The following is a 9,503-nucleotide window of genomic DNA, read 5'->3' on the forward strand; positions in this document are numbered from 1 at the left end:
AATTTTTTTGCTCTTAAATGAAGGAGAGGGGCATGGCCAAGCAAGGTAGAAGATCCTATTTCCTTCTTACTCTCAAGACATGAATATCTGCAACCAAGCCCTTCCATCTGTCCTGCACACAGACAGGAGCAGGAGGTGGAGGACAAGCAGTTTGAGGGGAAAAAAAAAAAGATCTCTTGTTGTTTGACAGAAATATATCTCGATTTTTTCATCCAGTTTCATCCCACCCAGGGCTTTCACTAGCGCCTCCCCCCTTGCATTGGGCAAAACAGTCTCAAAAGCCTGTGTGCATATATGTACTCACTCATGCAAAATGCATCCTGGCCACCAAAGGGCTTCATTTGCCCATTTCTACCTCTCTCAAGTATTTTAGGATTCTTTTCACAGAGGCTTTTTCTTTTTCTGTGTGATTTTTTCCCCCCCTCTCTTCCATTTTAATTAAAGTATTTGTCTCCACAGCAGGAAATGTAAACTATGCAGCAGGCAATCTTGATATATATTTTAAAAGAGGAAAAATTATTTAGCAAAGCTATTATCTTCAGATATGCACAGAAGCAATCACTAGGCCTATTCCTAGAAGCCAGAAAAATCAAAGAAAAAAAAAATGGAAAAGAAGGATGCTGCTCCTTTAAAAACTAGAAAAAAAAGTGATGAACAAGTTTTTAATTCTGTGCCTAGAGATGCAGGGTTAGATTTTTGGCAAACAAAAAGTCATTCCTCTTAGCAAAATGCAGGAGCTTTTCCCTAAGAAGCGGCAAGAGCTGAGGAGTAGCTGAATTCTTTGAAACTCTGCTGCTCTGTGTTATCACTGAAGAAGGGCTGGCTGCTAAGCATTACTGAAAACCTCGTTTTGTCTAAGTTTAATTGGGAGCTGAGCACTGCTGGAGATGTGGTCTGGGTTGTGTGTGCTGACTAGACCCTGGGTTTGGAAATCAGCCCTCGGTGCCTGTGCTGGATGCTGTTCTTGGCTGCCCAGGCGATCCGAAGGGGAAGGAGCCAATTTACTGCCTCTGTGCCTCAGTTTCCCCACTTGCAAAATGGAAATTCTCACAGTTCAGGCTACAAACCTGAAATCATTGGCACAGAGCAGCTACGATGAGTCACTGCAGCAGGCCAAGAATAACACAAAAATACCTAAAGAGATGAGGCACTCTCCATTCTTCAGAGAGCAATTGATTAGTTGAGCTATACTGTGATTTTTGTCCATCAGAGGCTGCAAACTTGAAAAAAAAATGGCCTAGAAAATAAGAGTGCATTCTTGCTGATTCTCTTTCCCTCTTCCCACACCATTCCCGGCCTCTGCCTCGCCTGCTTCAGAGAAAAAAAAAATAAATTAAAAATCAGCCTCTCTAAATATTGTTTCTCTCACATCAGCCCAGCAGGAGAGGCAGAAATCAAATTATAAGCACTGAAATAACCATCAGCGCTTAGTGCCAGGAGGGTGGGTGTAGACACTGGAACATTTTGCTTTCCAAAAAAAAAAAAATAAATCTATCTTTATTAAAATAAACAAGTGCAAAAGAAGAAAGAGAAGGAAAATCAATCAGTTGCATTTACAACAGGGAGATATCAAGCAAAGAGTGCTCCATCCACAGAGATCAACGAGAGCTGCAGGAACCAGACCCTCTCTGTCCTTCTCTCTCTTGGAAGAGGTTTATTTTCCCTCCTTATTCTGTGCTTTCTCTCCTGGATATATGTCTTGTTGCTTATGGAAAGTCCTAGAGAAAACTTTTTCCTACAGGGACAACAGGAGGCAGAAAAGCTGAGCAATATCTACCTTGTGTCCACCAGATAATTCCAGGCAGCCTCTGTGAGGGGGATCACACTAGTTTTGATACCTATAGGATCTGGCGATAATTTGGGCAGAACTCACTGGGTTTACATCTCTTCAATTCTTTGTAGATAAGAACTGATACATACCAGGATTGTCACATCCAGATATATTTACAGAGTTTCTCTCCTGCAGGGATTATTTCAGGAAAAAGCATGCGCTATATAGAAATGCTGTTGCAGCCTTTCTGTTCGTCTCTACAGCTCTCCCTGGTTTTTGGCCAGAGGATCAGTGAGTTCAGGAACCAGCAAACTAATGAATTTACTCACTCTTTTCCAAAACCCATCTGCCAGCCAGCAGGATATTATCACGCAAGACCTGCACCCGGGCTTGATTTTGACCACTGCGTATCTGAAGACCATCTCTGCCTGGATGAGGTGAAGCCAGACAACGTGGCAGCAGCAGGGTTTGGGCAAGGGGCAAGCTTCTCTTGGTGCACTCAGGCACGTTGGTCCAGAGGTGCTACAACCCAAATTAGCCCTAGACCTGCCTTGCTGCCTGCCCAGTCTCTTTGGGAATGGTTGTTTGGACCTACGCAGAGAGGGGGAATGGTCTCGGGCATGCCAAGACCAGGGACACCCCCACAGCTGTGAGGAACCACTGCAAAAAGAATCCACCGTGCATTTTGGAAGATGCCAGCTCAGGACCACACGTTCAGGCCCGTGTTGCAGCACTAAATGTACTTGTGTCTCCTCCTGTCCCAAGGGGATGGGGTGATCCTGCCACAGCAGCCAGCAGCTAGGATTCAAGGCTTTGCCCTAGTTGGGGACAGCAGAGCACTGGGCATCGCTGTCCCCCAAACCCTCACCCACACCTTGTCCCTGGAAAGCCACCGCACCTGCAGCAGCTTCCTCTCCACGGAGGGGTTAAAAATCCAGTTGAGTTGCAGAGGAGGCCGAGGCGGTTTTGCGCTCCTGCAGTGCCATCATGTGCTTTAGGTATGCACTGCAGAGCGTGGCTGGCTGCATCCTGCCTGACTGAACTTGCAGGGGCCAAGGAGGCAGAGAAACTGGTGAGCAAAACCTCAGTGTCCCTGGGTGTCCCTGGAGGTGGCATGTCCCAGCTCACCTAGGAAAGTCCTGTGGCCACCACCACCATATGCAAACACACACCAAGAGCCAGACACAGGGGAGCCCCATGCCCCATGCCACGATGCTCTCTGGGCAACCAAACGTTTCAGCAATTTCGATGCCCTTTGATATAGGATGGAAACCAGCCCCACATCCCACAGGGCTGTTGTAGGCTACAGAGATCTCAGACCAGAATGGCAAAGGATCCCCTGGGAAAGGAGCCATGGAGTGGAAAATGGGGATTTTGCCCTCTGTTTCACCTGGAAAATTCCCCACCCTGGACATTTCTCAATAGGCCCTTCTTGTGCTGCCTAATAAACCCTGCTCCAGCCGTGGCAGTTCCTCAGCTCCTGTCAGCGGGTGCTGTGCCACATTGTTAAGCGAATCCACGGGAGAGAGTGCTCATTAACAACATCAGCAAACACCGTCACGATGTCGTGACAGCACCTACGGTGACAGCTGCAAAGCTGCAAATCGCGATCAGCGATGGCAGCAGCGACTGGCAAGTGCAACACGGTCTCCTGCCACCTCGGGGGACCTGGGAAGGCGACATCCAGCAGCAGAGCCATGGATGGAGGAGCCCTGCACCATGCACAGCGTGACAAGGGCAGGATGCATGGATGGCAGCACTGGGGACTGCTGGTGTCACTGCGTTCCCTTTGCTTGCTGCTCTCTGGCTCCCTGGTGGGAGAAGGCACCTTGGGATGCTATGGCCATGTCTCTCAGGAGCATCTCCTCTGTGGTCAGCGGGAATCCTGCCCCTCCTCAGGGCTATCACTGTCCTTGCACAGCCTCTTGTCCCTTCCTGTTCCCCTGGTCCCCTCAAAGGTACAACTCCAAATGAAACCTGCCTTCAGTTCTCATGCTTTCTCCCATTGTGCTAATGCCAGCTTTCCAGCCCAAAGCTTTGGCAATTCCTCCTGCCCTCGGCAGCTCCAGCCCTTCTTCCCCCTGAGCCTCAGACAAGCAGCAAGATACGCAAGCAAGCCCTGGAGCCTAACTGAGCCCTCATCTATTCTGCAAGGGAAAAAATGAGCTATTGCATGGGAAAAAATGAGCGACTGCAAGGGAAAAATGAGTGATTGCAAGGGAAAAATGAGCTAATGCAAGAAAACCCTAACTATTCCGGGCAGAAGCCCTGCAGGCCAGATAGAAGAGGATGGATCTACATGTGCTGTCAGGCTCAGGGAGAGACAATGGCTCTCAGAGCCCTGGGGTATGCACACGCTTTCCCACATCTTCCTGGCTTGTGGTCCAGCCTGACACAAGCAAGGGGGAAGATGTGCACATCAGGAGGTCCTAGTTTCCCCTCCAGTGCCTCCACTTCTGGAGCTGGAACCCAAAGCCCTCACAGCTCTGCCTGTGCCATGTCCTGGGGCAGAGACTGTCCCAGCGAGCACTGAGCTGCTGGGAGGATAGACTGGCCAGAGAGCAATGGGAGGAAAAGCCTTCCAGGGCTTGTTGTGCTTGTGCCTCACCAAGGAGGCTGCAGCCAGGTCCAGCCCTGCACACTCGGGGACGAAAAGCAGATGCTGTGGGGACACAGTGCACAGTGGCAGCATGGGGCACTCCTGGCTTCACAGAAGCAGTTCTGGGTCTTGTACTCACCAAAAGAACAAAAAGAAAAGAAATAAAGTCAAATGGGGACGAAAAGCAGATGCTGTGGGGACAGGCACAGTGGCAGCATGGGGCACTCCTGGCTTCACAGAAGCAGTTCTGGGTCTTGTACTCACCAAAAGAACAAAAAGAAAAGAAATAAAGTCAAAACTTTTAAAAAGCACCAGGGGGGAGGAAAGCGGAGCAGTCAGAGAGCAGCTGGGGAGCACAATGCAAGGCTCCGGGTTGTGGAACCAACTACAGAAATAGCCATGGCCTGAAATAGTTTTTCTGGGGTGAAAAGAAGTAAAATGAGGCCTGGTATGAGGTGAGGGCAGGCAGGAGCACAGCGGCTCCTCCACCAGGCCCTTGCTTTCTCCTCCCACCCGCCAGCCCGGGGAAGCCATGTGGGAGGAGACCCCTGCCCAAACACAAGCCGGCCCTGTCCCCATGCACACCACAGAGGCCTCTCCATGTCACCACGTTCCCTTGGCCCCATACACCATGGAGGCCTCCCCCATCCAGGTCCCCCTATCCCCATAACACCGTGGAGGCCTCCCCTGTGCTGCCGGGTCCCTGCCTTCGCCCTCCCTGGGGCCTCTCTCAGAGAGGGGTTTGCATTGGAGCCCCCCACACCAGGCCAGCCTGCAGCAGCGTGAATACTTCAGGGCTAGAAGCGTTTTTTCCTTCCTTTCCTTTTCCTTCCTTCTTTTCCTTTTCCTTCCTCGCCAGCCAGCTCACATCCAGCTGGCCAAAGTCACGGTGGCCTCTCTGTCCCCAGAGCAACAGCCCCCCTGCCAAGGCCTGTCACAGCTGTGAGGAACCAGACAGGCCTCACAGGCCTGGCAGCCATTTTTAGGCCCCACACCATGCAGGCCCATCCCTTCCCTGCCCTCTTTGGGCACTGCAGACCTTGCGGAGGCACAGCCATGGGGGACAAGCCAGAGCCACCGCTGTGCTTTGAATCCCAGCCCTGTCCCGGCTGCCAGCCATCCTCATCCCAAGCCAGCGGCACCTACCTTGCCATGGGCCTCCCTCACGCTCCCCGGGCTGGGGGACGGAATCCCTGGAGCTGATGACACTTGTCCATGGAGGCAGGTGGATGGGGGCGTCTGTTTTCCTGGGAAGCTGCTTTTTCAGGCTGGGTACCCAGCACAGCGTTCCCTGGAAAGGTGAGGGTAAGGTGGTGACTCGCTGCCCCACCACAACACCTGGCGGAGATGAGGAAGGATGAGGTGGGATGTCAGGAGACAGTGTTCCAGTGGAGAAACTCAGCCAAAACTCTTCCTCTGTCAAACCTTTTTTCCTCAGAAATTTTGACTTTTTAATCCAACTAACGAGGAACAAAACTATTTAGGCTGAAATTTGCTTTGGCCCCCACCTCAGTGCCCAGTATATTCCTGGTTCCCCCTCACACAAAAGCTCTCTAGCTGGACTGCCTTCACTGCAATATGTGGCTTTGGGTGGCCATGTTCAGTTATTACTTTTTAATGAAAAAAAAAAAAAAAAGATATTAGGGAGAAAGTACATTCTTCGCAATCAAATAACAAAATAAAGGATCTGCCCCAACCAGATTCTGACAAAAATTTCTACTCAGAGGAAATTTATGCCAGCGTAAATGGATGAAAAAAGTTATTAGAGCGGAATCACAATATTTTACATTCATTTCATAGCAGTCTAAATGACAGCAAAAACATAAGCAAAATTAGAGGCCTGCATACATTTTCATTTCTTTCCTCTTTGCATCTCCTTACCTTTCCTAGCCTGCTCCATCTGGAGGTGTGTTTCTAGCCAGCCATGCCTGGCAAGGAGTCAAGGGCAGAGGGACACCCCTCAGATCGGTGTCCAGGGCTGATTTTGGGTAACAAGAGAGAAAGAAAAGCAAGATCTATTTAACCTCACGCTCTTTGTTAAAGCTTTATAGAAAAGCCCTGTGGTAGAGAGGACTCTGTCTATCCCACGGCCACCCTTAACATGTGCCTTCTATCGATGTGAGCCAAAAACTTCCTACAGTCAACTACTCTCTCAGTCCCTTTTCTACTTAAGCATATGTTTAATTTGAGATCACGTTGACAACAGTTGGATGCAAGTGGCTCTGCTTAGATGCTCTCCTGATGTGGGTGTCTAGCTACAGATCAGCCCTATCCCTCTTACTTCCCCCACTTTGAGTCACGCTTCCCAAAATTTTTTTGCTGGCAGTGGTGTCTATTTTAATAGATAGGAAAGAGAGATCTCTTCAGACTTACTGTGCTGCAGTCAGCAACCACCCAGCTGGGAGTTGCTGCATTGCTGTTTCTAATTACCCCTTGCATCCCCAAATACCTTGCAGCCAGTGGCACAGTGGGAAGAGGCTGGTTTTCAGGTTCTCCCCATGCCTGGAAAGGCAGCAGGCAACCCCATGTCAGCTCAGCATCCACCACTCCCGCAACAGCCAAGCCTGTTGCAGTGTTTTGGCCCAGAGGCAGAGAAAACCCAGCTTTGATTAGAGATAAGCAGGATGTTTTCCATTCAGAACTTTCAAGGAGATATTTGACAGGATCAATGGAGCAAACTTCTCTTTAAGCACCATCTGCAGAAGACAGAGATCCAGAGTTAACAGGGAAATGAGCTGACACGAAAGTACTGTCCTTTGATTTCATCTTATCCCTGTGCCAAAGCAACCAGCCCTTAGGAGTGCAATGTGCTATGGAAACAGCGTTCTGCAGTCCTGAGGATTTGCACAGGACCTGGAGGAAACTGGGGAAAACACTGTTTTGCCCCAGAGCAAACCTGTGGCAGCAGGAAGGAGGAGGAGGTCTGAAGTGGCAGTTTGCAATCACTTACCAGCTCCCAGAGGGGGTGGGCACTGCTCCTAATTGCACTGACCCCACTTGAAAGCAGGTTAAGCCCTTCCTGTACAAGTGGGAGCTTGTGTTTCCTGTATTGACACAGGATGTCTGCAGAGCAGACAGAGCAGAGGGCTCTGCCAGGTATCTCCTGATAAATTGAGCTAAGAAGCTGCATGACCCTTCTGTCTGCTGGACACCTCCATCCCACCACAACCAGCTGAACCCACCGTTGACGTCTTCTGGAGCCCTGGCTCTCCCCACTCCACCAGGAGAGGCAGAGGAGGAGGAGGAGGCAGAAAGGCACCGCATGCGAGCTGCCAGCCACCCACTTGAGTCTGCCAAACTTCCCAGCCCGCTCCCCCAGCCCAGATGAATAGTGTAGGCTTGGTCACGCCACCGAGGAGCGTCACCGCTTCAAATCATGAGACCGACTTAAAAATAATAAATGATGGTAAGTGAAAAATGCTCACTTCCTCTTCATTTCTCTGGGGTTTGGGAGGGTTTTGCAAGCCTTTAGATCTCTGTTCTTCAGGTTTTCCAGTGATGGCTAAAAGTTTGTTTTAGTGAAACCTTGTGACTTGTAATGCTCTGTTCTTCAGGTTTTCCAGGCTAAAAATTTGTTTTAGTGAAACCTTGTGACTTGTAATTAAAAGGTCCCAAGAATAAGACTTAGAAGTTAATCAAGCAAAAAAAAAAAAAATACCCAAATATCACTGTATTTGTAATAAAGCTCACCAGAACAGGCTGCAGCAGAAGGAGCTCTTTGGTCAGGCAGTTTGCTTGCCTGTGTATATTTACAGGATTTACTGAGGTCCAAGAGGAATGGATGTAAATTGACATGGAGACAGGGATGTATGTTTTAAGTTCTGTAAGTAATGCATATAACTTCAGCAGGGCGTTTTGCATCACTGACTGCCAGCAGCATCCCCTTAAGCATCTGCAACCAGACCGTAATACAGGTATGGCCTCTGGCTCCTCTCCAAACTCACCACTGTAGGTACCAGAGGAAGAAGGTATCTGTGGGCTGATAGTGAAATCAGACTGTCCACTGCAGACTTACCAATTCTGGTCTCTATTAGCCCAGGCATCTCTATGCCGCTCCCTGTTTTGTGAGCCAGACATGTCCAAGGAATGGGAGTTGAAGGGAGAATGATTTTTCACTGTCTTTTTAATGCAAGAGCTGGGAACATTGAGTTAAATTAGTAGGTGATATGCTGAAAACAAAATAAGATATACAGCTTCACACAGGAGAACTATGGGACTATTTGAGTGAAGATTTTGCGGATGCTCAAAGTTTGCATAACTTTAAAAAATGACTAGGCAAGCTCGTGGAAGAAAATTCCAGTCAGAGCTAGAAACCACAAAGATCTCCCAGTGCTGCAGACTGCTGGAGGCTGCTAGAGAAATAGTGCTCTCAGATTGACCTATTCCTAGACATTTCCCAAAGCATACGCTGTTGGTCACTGCTGGAGACAGAACACTTGGCTGGATGCACTTGTGCTCTGACCTAGTCTGGTCATTCTTTTTCCTTATTTATACCAGCGTAGCAGCACTTGAGGGAGGCAAGATCGGTGCCATTGAGGAGCTGTTTTCTTGTTTTCTTATAAATATCTTCCTCTGAAGGTTTAGTGTCATCAGGAATCAGTAGTGGCACCTTGGGATGGCAAGTCAAGGGTCCAATGACTGTCTGAGTAGAAACATCCCCAAAAGAACCAGCAGGGCTTTATTAATAGACAGCACTGTCAGGTAGCTTGGATGGAAAAACACATTCCTGCTATCAGCTCCAAAGGCTCAGCCTGGCAAAGAGTGCGACTGCAGATTGTGAGTGTCTGTTTCCTTTTCTTTGTTTCCTTGTTGTCTTTTTTTAAACAATCTGCCAATTCATCATTAAGAAATTAAATATTTTATAGCTGCCTTGATGCTGATGACAGGTGCCAGATTGATTGGTTCTGGCAGAGGAAATTTGCTGCTCATTTCTTCCCTTTGCAGCAATAAGTTCTGTGCACAGGGGTAGAAGGAGGGAAGAGCTGAAGTCTCCAAGCTGTCCAGATCTGACCCAATAAAGAGTTTAAAAATAGGTACAATCTGGAAACGTTTTGGTGCCAACAACAACAACAACAAAAAACAAAACCCTGCTAGAGTGGCTGCATTTGCTAGTCCTTTACACAGTGGGCAGAA

General features: G+C 48.8%; 1 long non-coding RNA gene across 1 annotated transcript; it reads right to left on the minus strand.

The window, feature by feature from the left end:
• Positions 1-6,251: 6,251 nt before the first annotated feature.
• LOC106891030 lies at positions 6,252-7,658 on the minus strand. The gene is made up of 3 exons (XR_001412622.1): positions 7,553-7,658; positions 6,820-7,066; positions 6,252-6,348 (listed from the first exon to the last, which is right to left on the minus strand). It is a non-coding gene; the product is annotated as an uncharacterized LOC106891030 (long non-coding RNA).
• Between the last annotated feature and the right edge of the window lie 1,845 nt (positions 7,659-9,503).

The sequence above is a fragment of the Calidris pugnax genome, unplaced genomic scaffold (assembly GCF_001431845.1).
Source record: "Calidris pugnax isolate Ruff unplaced genomic scaffold, ASM143184v1 scaffold22, whole genome shotgun sequence".
NCBI lineage: Eukaryota > Metazoa > Chordata > Aves > Charadriiformes > Scolopacidae > Calidris > Calidris pugnax.